The following is a 22,360-nucleotide window of genomic DNA, read 5'->3' as shown; positions in this document are numbered from 1 at the left end:
ATTACAAACAACATTAGAAAGAGGTTACCACTGGAAGAACAGCAAAACCTTCCTAAATACCAAGAGAAAGAGACAGTAAATATTACTGATATGCACAGTTTGACATAAAATTGACTTGAGCCAAGATATATTGTCCATAGAAAGAACAAAGTATAAGAAGTGTATATGGTATGGTCGCATTGTAAAGAAATATAGGTGAAAAAGAGTATGTAGTCTTTGCAAAAAAAGAAATTCAAGAAGAATGTCCCAGAACTGAATAAAAATGATTATATATTGCCGTTGGGTAAGAACGGGACAGGATTGATAGGTTGAGAGCATAACTTTTTTGAGCTTACCTTTGTATATATTTGAATCATGTAAAAGTTGGTAAATATAAAAAAAATTAAAAAATGAAGAAAAACTAATACAAGTAGAAATAAATGAATCTTTTTGTCAAAATGATAATATCACTATACATATGAGAATAATGGATTCAAGTAATTTGGAACACAGTACTCTGTATACTTTAAATTAAATATATTCTAAAGACAAAAAGAGTTGCAAAGAAATGTTAATCTTCACATGGTAGGTTTGTTTTTGGTGATGAGACTATAATAATCTAAAACAATGTTTTGGTCAGACATTGTGCATATGGGACAGTCATACCATAAGATTATAATGGAGCTGAAAAATATCTATTGCCTGGTGTAGATATTGTAATGTCATAGTGCAATGCATTACTCATGTTTGTGGTGATGCTGGTGTAAACAAATCTACTGTGCTCTCAGTCATATAAAAGTATAGCACGTAGGATTATGTACAATACATAATACTTGGTAATCATAATGAACAATTATGTTATTTGTTTATGTATTCACCATACTATCATTTTTATCATCATTTTAGAGGATACTCCTTCTACTTATAAGAAAAAAGTTAAGAGTAAAACAGCTTCAAACAAGTCCAATAAGAGATATTCCAGAAGAAAGCATTATTATCGTAGATGACAGCTCCATGCATGTTATTGCCTCTGAAGACCTTCTAGCCAAACAAGATGTAGAGGTGGAAGACAGTGATATTGATGATCCTGATACTGTGAAGGCTTAGGCTAATGTGTGTGTTTTTGTCTTAGTTTTTAACAAAAAACTTTAAAAAGTAAAAAAAAGTTAATAAAGTTATAGAATAGTAATGTAAAAAGAAAATATTTTTGTACAGCTGTATAATGTGTTTTAAGCTAAGTGTTATTACAAGTGGATCAAAAAGTTGAAAAAAATTAAAAGTTTACAAAGTAAAAATGTTACGGTAAGCTAAAGTTAATTTATTATTGAAGGAAGAAAATATTTTAAAATAAATTTAATGTAGCCGAAGTGTGCAGGATTTGTAAAGCCTAGAGTAGTTCATAGTAATGACCCGGCCTTCACATTCACTTACTACTGACTCACTGCCTCAGCCAGAGAAAATTCCAGTCCAGCAAGCTCCATTCATAGTAAGTGCCCTATACAGGAATACCATTTAAAAATCTTTTAGACTGTATTTTTACTGTACCTTTTCTGTGTTTAGGTACATTTACTTACGCAAATACTTACCAGAGTGTTACAGTTGCCTATGGTATTCAGTAGCATGTGCAGTAACATGCTGCACAGGTTTGTAGTGTAGGAGCAATAGTCTATGCCAGATACTATAGGTGCGTAGTAGGCTATACGATCTAGGTTTGTGTAAGCACACTCTATGATGTTCACACAGTGATGAAATCATTAAACAACTAATTTCTCAGAATGTGTCACTGTCCTTAACTGTATTGTAAGATAATGCTCATGATTAAGTCTATTGCTATTGTTGTAGGAAACTAGAGTTCTTCAGACAAATATAAAATGAGGAAAGGTGAAGATGAATCCTGCAGTGTTAAATTGGAGGAGAATGTGAGGTGAATGAATTTTAAAAAATTAATTGTAGAAGGCTTAGTATGTTGGGTATTGGTGGGTAGAAACTAGTTGATTACATTTCTTGATTAAAATGTGAGAGAAAGGGGATAGTGTATAGAGCAGGTTCCTTAGGGTATGAGAAGAATGGGAACCTGCATCTAAGTGAAGGCATTAGCCTTAAATGGGAGAATAAATAACTCTCTGTATTAGGCCATTCTTGCATTGCTATAAAGACATACCTGAGACTGGGTAATTTATAAGAAAAAAGATTTAAATGGCTCATGTTTCTGCAGGTTGTACAGGAAGCACCACAAGCAGCATAATAACACAGCATAATAACACCAGCATAAGCTTCCTGGCCTCAGGAAGCTTACAATCATGGTGGAAGGCAAAGGAGGAGCAGATACATCATGTATCTGCAACATTGAGAGCAACATTGAGAGAGCTGGGGGGAGGTGCCCCATGACTAGATCTGGACAGCACCACGCCATGAGGGATCTGCCCCCATGTTACAAATACCTTCGACCGGGCCCCATCTCCTGCACTGGGAATTACAATTAAACATGAGATTTGGGCAGGAACAAATATCCAAAGTATATCACTCCTCTATTGAGGCAGGCATAAAAATGGAAAGAACAGAGACAACACAAATAAGTGTATGGGTTTGTGTAGGAAGCTCAAGGATTTCTTGAATGATGGTTTCTGTTTTCTCTGGGAAGTAGAGGAAGTAATCTGCTAAGAATGACAGGGATGACGTGGGGGGATATGAGGTTTTAGGAGAGCACAGAAGGTTTGAAATCCATTATGGAAGATGGGAGAGGGACTTAATTAGAGTATCATGAAAGGATTGCCAGGCGATGCTGTGGATCTCATTGGAATTGAAGGTTATTAATTTGTCTTGGCACCAATAGATGTGTTGTTTTTTCTTGGGAATAGCATTGGATCTATAAATTACTTTGGGCAGTATGGCCATTTTCACGATATTGATTCTTCCTATCCATGAGGATAGAATGCTTTTCCATTTGTTTGTGTCCTCTCTTATTTCCTTGAGCAGTGGTTTGTAGTTCTCCATGAAGAGGTCCTTCATATCCCTTGTTAGCTGTATTCCTAGGTATTTTAGTCTCTTTGTAACAATTGTGAGTGGGAGTTTGTTGATGATTTGGTGCTCTGCTTGCCCATTGTTGTAAAGAAATGCTTGTGATTTTTGCACATTGCTTTTGTATCCTGAGACTTTGCTGAAGTTGCTTATCGTTTCAAGAAATTTTTTGGCTGAGATGGTGGGATTTTCAAAATATAAAATTACGTTATCTGCAAACAGACAACTTGAATTCCTCTCTTCCTATTTGAATACCATTTATTTCTTTCTCTTGCCTGATTGTCCTGACCAGAACTTCCAATACTGTGTTGAATAGGAGTGGTGAGAGAGAACACCCTTTTCTTGTACTAATTTAAAAGGGAATGCTTCCAGCTTTTGCCCATTCGGTATGATATTAGCTGTGGATTTGTCATAAATAGCTCTTATTATTTTGAGATACGTTCCATCAATACCTAGTTTATTGAATTTTTAACATGAAGAGATGCCAAATTTTATCAAAAGCTTTTCTGCATCTTTTGAGATAATCATGTGGTTTTTGTCTTTGGTTCTATGTGATGAATTATGTTTATTGATTTGCATATACTGAACCAGCCTTGCATCCCAGGGATGAAGCTGACTTGATCGTGGTAGATAAGTTTTTTTGATGTTCTGCTGGATTTTTGTTTGCCAGTATTCTATTGAGGATTTTCTCATCAAGGTTCATCAGGAATTGGTGGTGATGAGGATTGATTTGAAGCACTACTAGGTGAAGACAATCTGAACTCTGCTTCCTTATTCTGCAATACCAAAGGATGTTGACAACCACATTCTTCACTTGGTGAGACTGCTGGAGAAGCAGTGTCCTCAGATAGAGAAAAGCTTTAATTAAGGCAAGAAGGTGGAGTGAGTTTAGTGGCAAGGCTAGGGACTGAGGGCTCCAGGAAACATAATGAAAGTACTGGGAATGGGAAGATGGTTAGAAGTTGGGGTCAGGAGAAGGAAGTCACAGAACACTGTCATAATGCACACTTCTAATTTCGTTGCCTAGAATGGGAATCATGACAGGCTAGTTCATGTTCTCCAACCACACATAGCTAGTTAAAGAAGCAAAGGCAAACTAAGACCTCTAAGATTTAATAGTAGCAGTGTTTAGTCATACTATACTGATGTGCATCTTTTTAATAGTACATTTAATGCAAAATAAAATTTTATTTTCCCAATAAAAACGTATTTCAAGGAAGCAAATACTATAAAACACAATTCGAACATTAAAATGGAGTTCAATGTAAAACCTAAGCCAATAATAGTTTCTAAAGTATCATCTATAGGCATATATGCATTTATTTCAAAATTATCATGGCCAATGAAATTAAATGGACAGTGGCTTGAGAAATTGGTTTCCAGAAAATGAGTCATAAAGTTGGAACTCAATCTTATAGTAATACAGTGATCCAGAACTCCTGGTAATCTATAAAGCTCTAACTAGGAAACACAGAAATAAATGTCTCTTAGGAAATGTAGCTATAGAATCTTATAAAATGTTTGACATTCATATGCACATATAAAGATACAAAAGTTCCCTTAATTCTGAACCTTTTTTTTGCAGTGTAGCATTAATGGATTCTCTTATTCACATTATTAGTATATGCCCTCTATTTTCCACTTCATTCATGCAACAAATGGTTTTGGGGTACCTACTCTGCACCAAACACTGTTCTGTGAAATAGGTGTGAACATAATCTTGAATTCTGTTAGTATAAAATAAGATATGAGGTTTTTGTGGAAGACCTCTCTTCTGAGTTCCAGACCCACATACACTTTTCTTCATAGCCATGCCACTTGGAGGATTCCAAGGCTCCTCAAACTCACTCTTGTAAGTGAAATCAGTGTTCATTCTACTAGGGAAGAGTGATTGCTTCCTTGTGTTCCTCTCTCACCTGTTAGAAGCTTTCCAAAATATAAACCTGACCACAATGCACCCCTGTTGCAATACTCCATGGCTCTTGTGCCTAAGGCAATATTTCAAAAAATATATTTGAATGCACTAAAAAAAAAAAAAAAAAAAAAAAAAAAAAAAAAAAAAAACTGAGTAGGCTTGGAGGAAAGAGATCATAGGCTAAAATGATGACCACAACCATGGCATTTTTCCAAAATTTCATGATTTACCTTTATACTTTATGAAGTTTTGCATATTAATCTACAATGTATCTTTATTTCTTTTTCCTATGTTTGAAAATTCTCACTGCTTAACACCTTCTCACCTATCTAATTACAATTTTCCCTTATAGGTCTTTCAGTACCATTGATTTACTGGGCAAATGGCTACATATATTCTCTGGCTTTATGTATTTCTGACACATATGCTATAGTTGGAGAAGTAGAGACCTAAAGGATATAGCTCAGATCTTGATGCACAACATTCATGAGGGGGCAGTGTAGTCAAGCACTTAGGAACCTGGGCTCTGGAATTTAATTCCTTATTTGAATCCTGACTCTGTTGTTTGGTAGTTGTTTGATCTTGGGCAAGTTATTTAACTTCCTTGGTTTTATTAAATATGCCTTGTAATACCATCGACTTTAGGGTTATTATTAAGACTATGAAATGATATAAAGCGTTCAGCCTAGTGCCTGGCCCATAATAAATGTTCAGGAGTGTTTATTCATCTCCTGTTAGAGCCCCAAGAAATAACTTGCAATTTCTTTCACATGCCATAATATTTCATGTGGATCTGCCTTTGGTCTAGAATATTCTACTGCCATAATATTGTATATTGTGTCACCAGGGAAGGAATGAGAAGAAAAACATTTTTCTGTTACTTCCCTAAAGGAAGAAGAAGAAGAAAAAAAAACAATAACCCTGATATGGCAGGCATAACATACATAAAATTCATTATGAGGATAGTAAAAGGTAAGTCATCTCTTTTTTTTAATGTAATAGTGTAAAACTCACCTAGTCTTCATCAGAATAGAAAATAAAACTATGAGCATTCTATCTTGGGAGAGGTTGACTGGGTCTCACCAGGATTGCCGTATGAATGGCAGAGTTAAGCATGACAGATATCACCTTATAGCCCCATTCCCATGTTGTGTTCTTCCTTGACTCATCCAACCTTATTCAGCAGTTGAATTTCCACTGTCCTCCTTCTTTCTCATCCCTTTACCATCTTTTTCCCATCCCTTTTCCATCTTCAAGTGGAAGGTTGAATACATACTTTCCACTTAAAACAAACACACAACTCAACATTTCACATATCACATCCTTCCTGGAGACTTCATCGGCATTAGAAGATCCTGATAAATTGACATAGTGAATTAGCACTCTTCAGCTTGAGAAAAGTTCTGCTTAGCCAAATAATGTTGGCATTTCCATATTGTGAACCTCAGAGTAACCTTTATACACTCTACTAACAGAGCCTGCATTTCCAATGTATACCCTAAATCTTGGAACCCCACATGGCTGAGTCTCTATATAGCATCACATGAAAAGAAGCATAGTCTGGCAGACCAAAAGTGACTTTATGGTGTATTTTAACTTTACTTTTATTTCTCAACAAAACAACAGAGGGGTTCAACTCCTGTCTCAGAACAACCCTTATTAGTATCATTTTCTCCACTCTTCTGCTTTCTTACCCTTCACCTCATCAACTCTTATGTTCCGGAGTAGCTTATATAATACCAGCTTCTAAGATGCTCTCTTCAAATTTAGTGCCAAGTGACTTCTTTTTGTAACTTACTGCTTCATTCCTTCTCTTTAGGTAGCCCAATTTAGCCTCTTCGTCCTTTCATCTAATTACCTTTTCCTATCTCTTCTTTCTTTCTATTTTTTCTAATTTTGCTTCTCAAAATCTTAAGCATTCAAGTTAGCAAATACTCTCCTATAGATGATTAGTGTGAGTAGAGAGATTGTGAGTTGAATGCAGATTAAAGATCTGGTCCCTATCCACATATTTATTTGTTTGTTCCTTCTCTGGATTGGGAGTGTCTTGGGAGGATGTCATATTTACCTTTGTGTCTGCAGTACCCAACATAGAGCGTGGTGCAGAATGACACTCAAAAATTGTTGAGTAAATGATGAAAATTATTAATCTCTGTGAAGGGCTTCTTAAATAGAAATTCATGAAAAAATAAACTTGGTTTAATCTATAACATAACCAATGTAAATAAACTTTAAGAGGCCTGTTGGGACTCTAAGTCTCCTTATCCATAAATTATCTGTTGTGATATCAATTGAGCAGAGAGGTCTTTCCACATTGTCAGATGGTCTATTTCTTCACCTCTGTCTAGATACTGTCTTTTTCTCTGGTATGTCTGCTCATAGGTCATTGTATAAAAGCAACATTTTAGTTGACAGTTTGCATAAATTTTGTGAAATGTTCAAATTATGAGTTCAGCTTTAGCCACTTGTGAATTCTGACTTTTATTAAGTTAATACCATTGAAAAATTTGGTATGAAGTGGGGCCATTCAAAGTTGACGTGGTGGCCCTTTACCACAGACATAGATGTGAAAAGACCTGGGCAAGAAAGCTGTCCACCTCCACCTGGGCTCTTCCTTCACCTTCAGTTCAGCCTGGGTGGGCTTTTTCCCTTCCATTCCTCTGCCATCTTTGCAACCACAGCTCCTGTAATATTTGCGATTAGAGACTCAAGAGAAAACAAGTACATGAGGCTGTATGGCAAGGGCATCACAGAAACACTTGATTATTTAACTAGGACAAAGGCTCTCAGCATCTTCAAGGTGAAGCATTATCTAGTGTTTTAGTTTAATTCAACAAACATATATATAGTTTAATTCAACAAACATATATAATGCATGTAGTAAGAATAGAAATTAAAGTCCCTTTAGGAAAGGGATTCTATTTATTTCTCTTTATATTGCCAACCAACAGTCCTGTGCTTGTTCACAGTTGCCACTTCATAAATGTTTGTTGGATGAAAGAGTAAATTAAATTTATCCTTACCCTTATGGAGCATATGATATAATGCTGAACACACTGAGATTGGTATATACAATAATAGAGGTGGAGCTACAGTATGATGGGAGCAAAGAGGATGAGGAGATTAATGGTTGGTATAAAAAATGTTCTGAAACCTTCCATATTATATGCCCAAGTTCAACAGCAACACTCATAAAATGAAAAGCCCTATAATATGTTTATGTGCCAAAATTTTGATTGCAGGTTGCTATGAACAGAGGGAAACTAAAATTAGAAAGAAACTGCATGGGTTTTGATATGAAGGAAGAATATAGTTTTTAAGAACATACTTACGGGAAAAACCAAACCCAAAAGTCGGAAGCAGCCTCCATTCTTCTAAGGCATTGGGTGGAGGATCTTTAACTAAATGAGGTTCTCATGCAGATTATAATGAAGTAGAGAATAAAAGAACAAAGCAGGGTAGAGTGAGGTGACATAAGAAGGAAGAAAAATGATCAAATCTGACAACTCTTGTCCAGAAGAAATGCTGCTACTTTCACTCCACAGCCTGAATATTACCTTCTCAGAAGGTATTTAGCCAATATTTATTGAAGTAAAACAAAAGAAACTCTACTCTTTTAAGCTCTTTTTAGTTAAAAATTCATTCCTTAGATCATTCATCTCTTTCTTCATTCAGGACCACTGGTGTATGAGACCCTGTCCTGGTAAGTTTCAACATGGGAGTGCCTTTGGACCTTAGGGCAGGTCTCTGAGTGACATTTAAACCATCCTGATCCATTCAGATGAATTGACTCAGGCTTTCCTAGGCCTCAATACCCGATTGTTTTCGGCGTTAGAAACACTGTTTTACAATTTTATGATATTGACATGACTGTGCTCAGAGTGACAGAATGTTATGTTTACTTCTCTTCACTGTGGTTGACTCTTTACAGTCAATAACATGTAATAAAAAGTGAGATTTATTGTCTACTTTATATTGGGCCTTTACAATTAATCATGTAATATAAAGCATTAACCTTAGAGTGAAAAACAACGTTTCCAATTTTTTATATTACAGAGAAAAAGTGTAGTGACACTTTTAGTAATTATTGAAAGTATCTTAAGCTGAGAATTAAGACTTCTCCCCAGGCTTAGACCACATATATTGGCCGTGGGGTGCACTGGTATCCAATCTTTTTGCTCTAGACTTTGGATGTTGAAATCTGGATTCATATTTCATGTAAAGAGGATGAATCTCTTTTGCCCACAGCCTTTAAAATATGGTTATCTAGTTTTGGTCAAAATTCTCACCATTAAGTTCATTGTTAAATTGAATAAACTATCTGAAATCTGAGGGAATGAGAAAACAGATATTTTGGGTAATTACATACTCTGCTGAATAACCAAACATAACATATATGGGCTGTTCAGGTTTCAAGTTAGTAGGAAGTAGTATAACATTTGCTGATCAGACTGTTGAGATCTTTCATTAGTTACAGCTCATGTTTACCTCTGTGACTAGCCTTCACCAAGCAGCCATCCCTTCCCCCTCTCTCATGCCCCTTTCCTTGGTACATTCTCTTCTTTTTGTCTAGAAATACTTTTTCTCTTCTTCCTATTTAGATGTCACCCCTACTCTGAAGCCCTTAGTTCCTTCACAAGAATCTCTCCCAATCCAATTGCTTGCTCTTTTGTACTCCTATAACATTTTTTTTGGTAATTTTTTATAGTGATAAAATGTAAATAACATGTGATTTACCATTTTATCCATTTTTAAGTGTGCAATTGAGTGGCATTAAGTACACTTACTGTTGTGCAACAACCATTCTACTGTTCTACAGTAGAACAACACTGTTCTACAACAAGCACTACCATTCATCTCCAGCACTCTTTTCATCTTCCCAAACTGAAACTCCATCAAACAATACCCTATTAAACAATAACTCCCCATAGTTCTTCCTTTTAGCCCCAGGCAACCACCACTCTACTGTGTCTCTATGAATTTCACTACTTTAAGTATCTCGTATTACTGTAATTATTCCACTAATTGTCCCTTTGTGACTGACTTATTTCACTTAGCTTCATGTCTTGAAGGTTCATCCGTGTTTATCATGTATCAGAATTTCCTTCATTTTTAAGGCTGAACAATATTTCATTGTATGAAAATGTCACTTTTTGTTTATGCAGTCATTCATTACGGACACTTGGTTTGCTTCCACCTTTTAGCTATTGTGAATAAGGCTGTTACCAACATTGGTGTGCAAGTATCTGTTCAAGTTCCTGCTTTCAATTGTTGTGGGTATATACCCAGGAATGGAACTGCTGGATCATGTTTCATATTTATTTTTTGGGAGAACTACCATACTGTTTTATGTAACAGCTGCACCATTTTACATCCTAACCAGTAGGGCACAAGGGCTCTGATTTCTCTTTCATCAACACTTACTTTCTTTCATTCTTTCCTCCTCCTCCTCCTCCTCATTCTTTTCTCCTCCTCCTCCTCTTCCTCCTCCTCCTTCTTCTTTACAATAGCCATCCTAATGGATGCAAAGTGGCATCTCATAGTGTTGATTTGTATTTCCCTAATTAACAGCAATGTTGAACATCTTTTCATGTGCTCATTGGCTATTTGGAAAAATATCTTCTTTGGAGAAATGGCTTTTTAAGTCCTTTGGTCATGTTTTATTTAGTTTTTTGTTGTTGTTGTTGTTGAGTTGTAGGCATTCTTTTTACATTCTGGATACTAACCCTTTGCCATATATGTGATTTGCAAATATTTTTTTCCTATTCCATGAGGTGACTTCTTATTCAGTTGGTAACACACTTTGTTAAATAAAAGTTTTTAATTTTAATTTTTATATAGGTTATTTATCTTTATCTTTTTTTTTTTTTTTTTTTTTTTTTGTGAGACAGAGTGTTGCTCTCTCACCTAGGTTGGGGTACAGTGGTGCAGTCTCGGCTCACTGCAACCTCCGCCTTCCAGGTTCAAGCGATTCTCCTGCCTCAGCCTCCTGAATAACTGGGCTTACAGGCATGCACCACCATGCCCAGCTAATTTTTGTATTTTTAGTAGAGATGGGGTTTCACCATGTTGGTCAGGTTAGTCTCAAACTCCTGACCTTGTGATCCGCCCGCCTCAGCATCCCAAAGTGCTGGGATTGCAGGCATGAGCCACTGCACCAGCCTATTTATCTCTTGTTAAATGTGCTTTTGGTGTCATATATAAGAAATCTTTAATAGATCTCATATTATGAAGATGTTCCCATGTTTTCTTATAGAAATTTTATAGTTTTAGCTTTTATGTTTAGGTCTTTGATTCATTTTGAGTTAATTTTTATATGTGGTGTAAGTTAGAGGTCCAACTTCATTCTTTGGCTTGTGGATGTCCAGTTTTCCTAGCACTATATATTGAAAGCTCCCTTAATATTTTGCACATATATGTATACGTTTTTCTATTTAAAATGATGTGTTTGTAAACTGGCTGTCATGCAGGGAGAGAAGCACTGATTTGCAGAATTAGTAATTTCCCTCGTATGAACAGTCTACCATGGCCAAATTCAAGCTAAGATGATATCACTGAACAGGGAGTTAGGAAGAAATATTAGTTAAGGGGTAGAGGCCGGGAATTATTTTGTCTTTCTTGCACCTGGCATATACTAAATACTCAAGTCACACTTCATAGATTCTTATTTGACAAATATTTCAGAGTGCTTTCTATGTGGCAGGTAATTGTGCTAGATGCTGAGTACACAATAATGAAAATAAAAACCAAAACAAACATGCATGGTCTCTACTTTCATGGATATTGTAATCTAGAGAGATGAGAAATAATTTAGAAGTAAACCAGAAAATAGCTAAATAATAATTACCCATTATCGGCTGTGTGTGTTGGCCCACACCTGCAATCCTACCACTTTGGGAGGCCAAGGCAGGCGGATCACCTGAGGTCAGGAGTTCGAGACCAGCTTGGCCAACATGGTGAAATCCCATCTCTACTAAAAAGTACAAAAATTAGCTGGTTGTGGTGGCGGGCGCCTGTAATCCCTCAGGAGGCTGAGGCAGAAGAATCCCTTGAACCCAGGAAGCGAAGGTTGCAGTGAGCTGAGATCATGCCACTGCACTCCAGCCTGGATGACTCTGTCTCAAATGATAATAATAATAATAATAATAATAATAATAATAACCCATTAGCAGTAAGATAAAGTGCACAGTGACCGAATAGCTTAAACATTCCTGTCTAAAGAAGGGTTGGGGGGAAAAAGCAAGCATGATGCTCTATACCTGGAAGGAGAGACAGAAATGATTATGAAAAGTGCTGAGGAAGAGCCTTTTAGCGAGGGAGCCAACATGTGCAAAGGCCTTGAGCCAAATGACCACTGAGTGAAGCTGATAACCACTGAGTGAAGCTCAAAGGAGGCCCATGTGGCTGGGTTAGAAAGAGGAAGCAGAGTGCCCTATGGTAAGATTAGAGAGTTGGTAGGGGCCATATCATACATGGCCTTGGAGGCCACTGTCGGGTATTGGGATTTTATTAAAAGTAAAATGAAAAGCCATTTGTGGGTTCTAAAAAGAAAGCAGGCATAATTGAATTTTTAAATATGAATTCTTTTTTGTCTGTGTGAATAGTGGGTTACTTGAAAGTCATTGATGAAGTGGAATTGCAGTAAAGAAGCTTTTGAAGTGCTGCAGATGATGTAGAAAGAAGTGGGCAGATTTGAGACTTTATTTTGAAGGCAAAGTAGAGACTTGATGATGGATTACATGTCAAGAGTGAGGCAGTCAAGGTGTCCTTCAGTCAAGAACTTGTGGAAAGAAAGTTAGAAAAGACATAGTTCATTCTTTTTAAGAAGCTGTGTGCCAGCCAGCCCTGAGCTAGGCACTTTGAGTGATATAAAAGAGGTAGATGATGTATTATTCACACACAGAAAACATAAACCTTGCTCCTGGTAAACCTTTTTAAATAAATTTTATATATAGTTTTACCCAAATTTGCAAACTACAATAAATCAGTGTATATAAAGGTGTAAACTACTGCTATATTTGAGGTTGAGAATATTAGTATAAAAAGAATTTTGACAGCAAAAATCCTAGTGGGTTGATTAGGAATGAAAGTTTCATGGGGGTTAAAGTATCTGAAGAAATTATAAGACTCATACTGGTGGACAGGAGGAATTTGAGATTCTTACAAGTATGGTCAACTAGAAAACCACAGAATCTATACAGAGGGCTGCATGTGAGGTGGGTGGAAAGGTGGCTGGTTCAACTGCAGAACTGCTGGATCTAGGTTAGTGGAGAGCTAATAGGAACTGCCATTGCTATCATCAGAGCTTTTGGTGCTTTTCCTACAGTTCACAAAGTGCTTTCCCTTGATTTACTTGTTTCAGTCCTTACCATGAAATAGGTAAGGTACCAGGATATTTCCTTATTTTATAGTCTGGAGATGGGTTATTGCAATGGTAAGGTGTTTCACTCAAGTATACATGTCCAGGGTTTGTATTAGAACTGGAATCCAAATCTCATTCTCTGAATTTATCTTTTTCAATACAAAACTTATTTTGCTGTAACATTACCATGATTAGTTATTTGGGTATGAGTTTTGTTGATCTTTTTTGGGGGGTGAGGAGCATAGATAATTTTTTTTTAAATACACTATTATAATGATTTCATTTAAAATTAAAAGCCATGCCAAGATTGGGTTTGAGAGAATTGATCTTCTTTACTTTCAAAGCCATGTAGAATATGTTATTTTTTTTAAATAGTGCTACTTAGATACCAAGAAGCCAGAGGCCAGAGTTTCTAAATTAAGAGGACTTTAATATTCACCTGCCATGCTGGTTCAGTATTCTAAGTTATTAATATTTTTGAAACCACTACCAGGAAAACAAATTGTGCCTTTAAGATTTACCTCTGAATTAACTGCATGACCTGGAAAAGCTAGAAGCCCCTAGCTGCTATCTTCAACTTCAGTATATTTCACCAGAATGACTAACTAGCCAAAATGTGATTTTTAAATTTTATTTATTATTATTATTATTATTATTATTATTATTATTATTATTATTATTTTGAGATAGAATTTCTCTCTTTTGCCCAGGCTGGAGTGCAATGGTGTGATCTTGGCTCACTGCAACCTCTGCCTCCCAGGTTCAAGTGATTCTCCTGCCTCAGCCTCCCAAGTAGCTGGGATTACAAGCATGCACCACCACTCCTGGCTAATTTTGTATTTTTAGTAGAGATGGGGTTTCCCCATGATGGACAGGGTGGTCTCGAACTCCCGACTTCAGGTGATCAGGTGATGAGCCTCCCAAAGTGCTGGGATTACAGGCATGAGCTATTGCGCCTGGTCAAAATGTGAATTTTATATGACAATGATTATCTCAATTCTCTTTATCTCATTTTGTCTACATGATGGTTTTCATACAGATTCTGAGGTTTTAAGAAGGTCGTATTTAACAGCAAACTTTAGAGACCTGAAACATACTTTACATCATGACTCTACTTCGTGGATATTATAATTTTGTTGATTTCTGATTTTCTTAATTAGATACCATATTCTATTTTAAAACAGTTGTGTGTAGCTCGTGTGTATGTATGTATGTATGTATGTATGTGTGTATGTATCCATCCATCCATCCATCCATCCATCCATCCATCCATCCATCCATCCATCTGTCCATCCATCCACAAGACTCATGCTTGCTTCTTTTAAATTCCACAAACATTTATTAAAAGTTCACTGGCAGCAGATATTATGACAGTGGACCCAGAAAATTCTTAATCCAGCATCGAACGTGATCAGTACAGTTAGCATGAGAGATAGCTACAGAAAATCAGTGAGGTGAGAAATCTCTGTGATTGAAAGGACTAGGGAATATTAGGCATTTAAGCAGCATCTAGATTTTAGTAGATAGAATTTCGTCAGGTAGAGATGAAGGTAGGACATGCCCATAAAGGAACAGTGAGGATAAATATCCGAAAGTGAGAAAAGGATAAATGTATTCAGAAAACCAGGAACAATCAAAATTTACAGATGCCTTTGATACAGGTTGGGTAGTAGAAGGTAATGCTGGAAAAATGTTTAGGTCAGAATAAAAAATGTGAACTTAATTTGGCGGGCAGGTGATGTTTAAATATATATGAAATTGAAATATATCTAAGATGGAAGACTGAGAAAAATCACAGTGACCTTGGAATATAGATGAGATGGGAGTAGAGAATATCACTTGCTGTGGGATGGACTAAGGAAGAGCTCTGAAAAACCAGCTTGTTTGTAACAATCTGATCAAGGATAATGGCAGATGACAGAAAGAAGGAATTGGTGGGATAGATTATTTTTAGTGTCGTGATGCATAACTGACTCATGGTCAGCTATGGTTATTTCTGACCTAAGTACATTTAGTCAGCCTTTCTTTACATTTTATCAATGCAGTATGTTTTCCCCAGGAGTGTAGTTTTCTAATCTGGTTGCCATCCTCTATGAGATCAAAAGTGTGAGAAGCAGAGGCCAAGCAGCTTTCACATTTTCCTCTGTTCACTGGGCTAATTTTGGTGAGCATTTCCTTCCTCCTTGACTGGTGAGGGCATTCTGAAGCTAAGGAAAAGGACAGCCATAACCTGTAAAGGGGCATCCTTTAATTAAGATCATATAAACCAAAAGGATTAATTTGTGTAGAAGGAAAGCCCTGAGGCCAGGGTAGGAAATTCTGATGAATATCAGGAGCTTAGAGGAAGGTCTAGAAGTAAATATCCAGCATCTATCCTCCCTTCTCTGCAAATCTGGTGTCTTTTAACCTACCTAAAGGTCCAGCACACCCTTTTCCAGGATCTTCATGAGCCACATACACCAACACTTGATGTCTTGGCATTGAGTCAACTGCCATGCAACATTGTACCAGGTTTGGCTTAGTAACCTACTTCTACTTCGATGGTTGTTTTTGAGGTTCTACTCTAGTAAATCTTTCTGGTACTATGCCTCATTCTGATCTGTTCTCCTGGATCCATGAGTCTGAATGTGTGTCCAGGTTTCTGACATATCACCTGATAAGTAACTTACTTGGATAGCCAGTGTCACTGCTATCGTCTGAATGCTTGTGTTTCCCCCAGATTCACATGTTGAAACCTACCTGTGAAAGGTTAGGTTTGTAACATCTTGGTTGCCAGGTTGATGGTATTAGAAGGAAGGGCTCATCACTTCTCAGCCTTTTGGCTAAGATCAAGTGTAGAAGGAAGGGCTCTTGGAAGGTAATTAGATCATGAGGGCTGTGCCTTTATGAATGGAATTAGTTCTTTTATAAAAGAGGCTCCAAAGAGTTTATTGGTTTCTTCTAACATGTGAGAATGCAGCTAGAAGGTGCCACGTATGAACCAGAAAGTGGGTCCTCACCAGACATTGAATCTGCCAGTGCCTCGATCTTGGACTTTCCAACCTCTAAAACTGTGAGCAGTAAATTTCTGTTGCTTAAAAGCTATCCAGTTCATGGTATTTTGTTACAGCAGCCCAGATGAACTGAGACTATCACCCACCCTTCTTTTCTTGAAACTTTCTTTTTTTAACCACCTGCTTAAGATGTCCAGCTGTCATTCTCCTACCTTGCCTCTCCTTGCTGCTGGATTGTGAATGGAAAGGCCATATTCTTCAAGTCCTGCCATGTGAGAGCCTACAGATGCAGCTCCTCTGTCACTCTGTCTACAAAAGGGTTGTTTCTTTCAAATTTGAGCCACTCAAAGGACACTTCTGATGTTCCTGACTTTGTTTGCTCACTACTGAATTCAAACAGAAAAAGTAAAGTTTCAAAAGTCAGGCCCAAGTGAGGAGCTATGGGGGTGTGGGATAATCTTATGCAAGATAGATGGGAAATGTAAAAACAAAAGCTGTCAACTTTATAATTTGCTCATTATTCTTAACATAGGAAACTCAAACTTGAATCACTTCTCTAGAGCAGAACCGGACTCCATATAATTTTATTGTTGTTCTTTTTCTTTATTAAAAATAGGGATTATTTTCATAGTAACAAAACTTATAGCACAATATTAAGTCTGATGCAATATTTTCTTCACATAGAACTGCAAAAAGGAGATTTTCACTGAAATGGTAGGAATATAGGCGTGGGCAGTGGTGGGAGTGCTATTTGTATTTATGTAATGTGATTATCATGAATCTATGAATGCTGAACTTGGTTCTCCTTGATTATATTTGTAGGTTTTATCATTTATATTAGTTATGCAAGTTGTTTACATAATGTATAGATAGAGGTAATGACTCTGAGTGATGTATGTGTGTAGACTAGTGCTAATTTAAAAAAAAATATTTAAGTATTTAGAACAGACTAATCAAATACTGTGATTGTAGCCATCCTCTTCCTTTTAAAGGAAGAATAAATCATTCAGTCCTGAGCATGCTGCTGAGCCAGATCATTTCTCAAATACCCTTCTAATTAGAGTTTTCCTATGTGAGGATGTGTGGCTATAAAGAATTTATTGGTTTATTTTGTTTTTCTCTTTGAGAAATATAGAAATTCAACTGTGTTTCTATTGAGAGAGTCAGGGAGGACATTTGTATAGTTGGAAAATAACATATTTCAAGAAGACTAGGTATTACTGAAACTCAAAGATGCAAATCTGAAAACACTACTCAATAGACTAGGAAACATTTATTCAGCATAATCCTTGAGAAGAAAAAAATTATTGATCTGTTGTAGGCAAAGTTATTAAGCTTGACAGTAGTAATCGTTGGTATAATAAGAATAATAATTGCTCTCTGAGCTATTATGACTTAAAAAAACCTGAAAATTCTTAATATTCTTATTAGAGTTATTAATATGAATATTGTGTTAACCATTATGTCAAAGACAATATATTGTAATTTAAAGGCTACTCAGTATTTCCATTTCTTTTTCAATAAATATTTGTTGAACATCTACTTACTGAGTGTCAGATACAATGGTAAGGCTGGGGATACAGGGGTAGACAGGACAAGTTCTCTGCTCTCATGAATTTCCCTGCAATGACACTAACCACTCAGGTACTTGTGGTCATTGATCTTTCTTTCTTTCTTTCTTTCTTTCTTTCTTTCTTTCTTTCTTTCTTTCTTTCTTTCTTTCTTTCTTTCTTTCTTTCTTTCTTTCTTTCTTTCTTTCTTTCTGGATTCATTGATTTTTTGGAGGGTTTTTTGTGTCTCTATCTCCTTCAGTTCTGCTCTGATCTTCGTTATTTCTTGCCTTCTGCTAGCTTTTGAATGTGTTTGCTCTTGCCTCTCTAGTTCTTTTAATTGTGATGTTAGAGTGTCAATTTTAGATCTTTCCTGCTTTCTCTTGTGGGCATTTAGTGCTATAAATTTCCCTCTACACACTGCTTTAAATGTGTCCCAGAGATTCTGGTATGTTGTATCTTTGTTCTCATTGGTTTCAAAGAACATCTGTATTTCTGCTTTCATTTCGTTATGTACCCAGTAGTCATTCAGGAGCAGGTTGTTCAGTTTCCATGTAGTTGAGCGGTTTTGATTGAGTTTCTTAGTCCTGAGTTCTAGTTTGATTGCACTGTGGTCTGAGAGACAGTTTGTTATAATTTCTGTTCTTGCACATTTGCTGAGGAGTGCTTTACTTCCAATTATGTGGTCAATTTTGGAATAAGTGCGATGTGGTGCTGAGAAGAATGTATATTCTGTTGATTTGGGGTGGAGAGTTCTATAGATGTCTATTAGGTCCGCTTGGTGCAGAGATGAGTTCAATTGCTGGATATCCTTGTTAACTTTCTGTCTCGTTGATCTGTCTAATGTTGACAGTGGAGTGTTGAAGTCTCCCATTATTATTGTATGGGAGTCTAAGTCTCTTTGTAAGTCTCTAAGGACTTGCTTTATGAATCTGGGTGCTCCTGTATTGGGTGCATATATATTTAGGATAGTTAGCTCTTCCTGTTGAATTGATCCCTTTACCATCATGTAATGGCCTTCTTTGTCTCTTTTGATCTTTGATGGTATAAAGTCTGTTTTATCAGAGACTAGGATTGCAACCCCTGCTTTTTTTTTGTTCTCCATTTGCTTGGTAGATCTTCCTCCATCCCTTTATTTTGAGCCTATGTATGTCTCTGCATGTGAGATGGGTCTCCTGAATACAGCAGACTGATGGGTCTTGACTCTTTATCCAGTTTGCCAGTCTGTGTCTTTTAATTGGAACATTTAGTCCATTTACGTTTAAGGTTAATATTGTTCTGTGTGAACTTGATCCTGCCATTATGGTATTAACTGGTTATTTTGCTCGTTAGTTGATGCAGTTTCTTCCTAGCCTCAATGGTCTTTACATTTTGGCATGTTTTTGCAATGGCTGGTACCGGTTGTTCCTTTCCATGTTTAGTGCTTCCTTCAGGGTCTCTTGTAAGGCAGGCCTGGTGGTGACAAAATCTCTAAGCATTTGCTTATCTGTAAAGGATTTTATTTCTCCCTCACTTATGAAACTTAGTTTGGCTGGATATGAAATTCTGGGATGAAAATTCTTTTCTTTAAGAATGTTGAATATTGGCCCCCACTCTCTTCTGGCTTGTAGAGTTTCTGCCGAGAGATCTGCTGTTAGTCTGATGGGCTTCCCTTTGTGGGTAACCCGACCTTTCTCTCTGGCTGCCCTTAAGATTTTTTCCTTCATTTCAACTTTGGTGAATCTGGCAATTATGTGTCTTGGAGTTGCTCTTCTGGAGGAGTATCTTTGTGGCGTCCTCTGTATTTCCTGAATTTGAAATTTGCCCTGCCCTACTAGGTTGGGGAAGTTCTCCTGGATGATATCCTGCAGAGTGTTTTCCAACTTGGTTCCATTTTCCCCCTCACTTTCAGGTACCCCAATCAGACGTAGATTTGGTCTTTTTACGTAATCACATACTTCTTGCAGGCTTTGTTCATTTCTTTTTCTTCTTTTTTCTTTTGGTTTCTCTTCTCGCTTCATTTCATTCATTTGATCTTCAATCGCTGATACTCTTTCTTCCAGTTGATCGAGTCGGTTACTGAAGCTTGTGCATTTGTCACATATTTCTCGTGTCATGGTTTTCATCTCTGTCATTTCGTTTATGACCTTCTCTGCATTAATTAGTCTAGCTGTCAATTCTTCCACTCTTTTTTCAAGATTTTTAGTTTCTTTGCACTGGGTACGTAATTCCTCCTTTAGCTCTGAGAAGTTTGATGGACTGAAGCCTTCTTCTCTCATCTCGTCAAAGTCATTCTCTGACCAGCTTTGATCTGTTGCTGGCGATGGGCTGCGCTCCTTTGCAGGGGGAGATGCGCTCTTATTTTTTGAATTTCCAGCTTTTCTGCCCTGCTTCTTCCCCATCTTTGTGGTTTTATATGTCTCTTGTCTTTGATGATGGTGACCTACTGATGGGGTTTTGGTATATGTGTCCTTCCTGTTTGATAGTTTTCCTTCTGACAGTCAGAAGGACTGTCTGTTGGTCTGTTGGAGATTGCTTGAGGTCCACTCCAGACCCTGTTTGCCTGGGTATCAGCAGCAGAGGTTGCCGAAGATAGAATATTGCTGAACAGCGAGTGTACCTGTCTGATTCTTCCTTTGGAAGTTTCCTCTCAGGGGTGTCCTCCACCCTGTGAGGTGTGGGGTGTCAGACTGCCCCTAGTGGGGGATGTCTCCCAGCTAGGCTACTCAGGGGTCAGGGACCCACCTGAACAGGCAGTCTGTCCGTTCTCAGATCTCAGCCTCCGCGTTGGGAGATCCACGGCTCTCCCCAAAGCTGTCAGACAGAGTCGTTCGCGTCTGCACCGGCCCCTGCTGCTTCCCCTGTTGGTCTTCAGCTGTGCGCTGTCCCCAGAGGTGGAGTCCACAGAGACAGGCAGGCTTCCTGGAGCTGCTGTGAGCTCCACCCAGTTCGAGCTTCCCAGTGGCTTTGTTTACCTACTTAAGCCTCAGCAATGGCGGGCGCCCCTCCCCCAGCCTCGCTGCTGCCTTGCGGATAGATCGCTTCAGACTGCTGTGTTAGCAGTGAGGGAGGCTCCGTGGGCATGGGACCCTCCCGGCCAGGTGTGGGATATATTATCCTGCTGTGCCTGTTTGCTTAAAGCGCCGTATTGGGGTGGGAGTTACCCGATTTTCCAGGTGTTGTGTGTCTCAGTTCCCCTGGCTAGGAAAACGGATTCCCTTCCCCCTTGCGCTTCCAGGTGAGGCGATGCCTCACCCTGCTTCAGCTCTCGCTGGTCAGGCTGCAGCACCTGACCAGCACTGATTGTCTGGCACTCCCCAGTGAGATGACCCCAGTACCTCAGTTGAAAATGCAGAAATCACCAGTCTTCTGTGTTGCTCACGCTGGGAGTTGGAGACTGGAGCTGTTCCTATTCGGCCATCTTGCTCCGCCCCCCTTCCTTCCTTCCTTCCTTCCTTCCTTCCTTCCTTCCTTCCTTCCTTCCTTCCTTCCTTTCTTTCTTTCTCTTTCCTTCCTTCCTTCCTTCCTTCCTTCCTTCCTTCCTTCCTTCCTTCCTTCCTTCCTTCCTTCCTTCCTTCCTTCCTTCCTTCCTTCTTTCTTTCTTTCTTTCTTTCTTTCTTTCTTTCTTTCTTTCTTTCTTTCTTTCTTTCTTTATTTCTGACAGAGTTTCGCTCTTCTTGCTCAGACTGGAATGTAATGGAGTGACCTCGGTTCACTGCAATCTCTGCCTCCCAGGTTCAAGTGATTCTCCTGCCTCAGTCTCCCGAGTAGCTGGGATTACAGGTGCCTGCCATCATGCCCTGCTAATTTTTTGTATTTTTAGTAGACATAGGGTTTCACCATGTTTTCCAGGGTGGTCTCGAACTCCTGACCTTAGGTGATCCACTCGCCTTGGCCTCCCAAAGTGCTGGGATTACAGGCATGAGCCATCACACCTGGCTGGTCATTGATATTAACAGAGTTACAGGAGTTTAATTTCTTTACTTAGTAGGCAAATGATTACTGACAACCTACTGCAGAGGGTATGCTGAGGATTCAGCACCAACAAAATGATCAGAGCCTCTACCTTTATGAAGTTGACTATCTATTAGTGGATGGAGACAAGGATGTAAGCTCTTAAAATACCATGTTTTAAGTGTCATATGAGTGAAGTACCTTGTGGTATGGAGGAAATTTGAGGGGAAACTAATCATGCCTTCAAGAGTCAGCAAAGGAAAGGAGAAAGGTCCAAGCTGAGACCCCAAAGATATATAGGAATTAGCCAGCACTTCAGGTACAGAACAGCTCATGTAAAGGACTGGAAACAAGAAAATGGAAGGAAATGCAGTATTAGTGGTATAGAGAACATCCAGGGAGGGGACTAGTAGTGACCTATGGGGCAGGAGACGTGGGATCATTAAGGAGTTTGCACACCACACTGAGGCATTGGACTTCATCCTGCAGTGTAACAGGGAACAACTGAAGTGTTTTGAACCCAGAAGAGACACAATTAGGAATAGCTCTGTGTAAAGAATATACTTACATTACTGCTCCATCTTTGAAAACTTCACAATCCCAAAGGATG

The sequence above is a fragment of the Rhinopithecus roxellana genome, chromosome 4, assembly GCF_007565055.1.
Source record: "Rhinopithecus roxellana isolate Shanxi Qingling chromosome 4, ASM756505v1, whole genome shotgun sequence".
NCBI classification, from domain to species: Eukaryota; Metazoa; Chordata; class Mammalia; order Primates; family Cercopithecidae; genus Rhinopithecus; species Rhinopithecus roxellana.
This window is presented reverse-complemented; position numbering follows the sequence as displayed.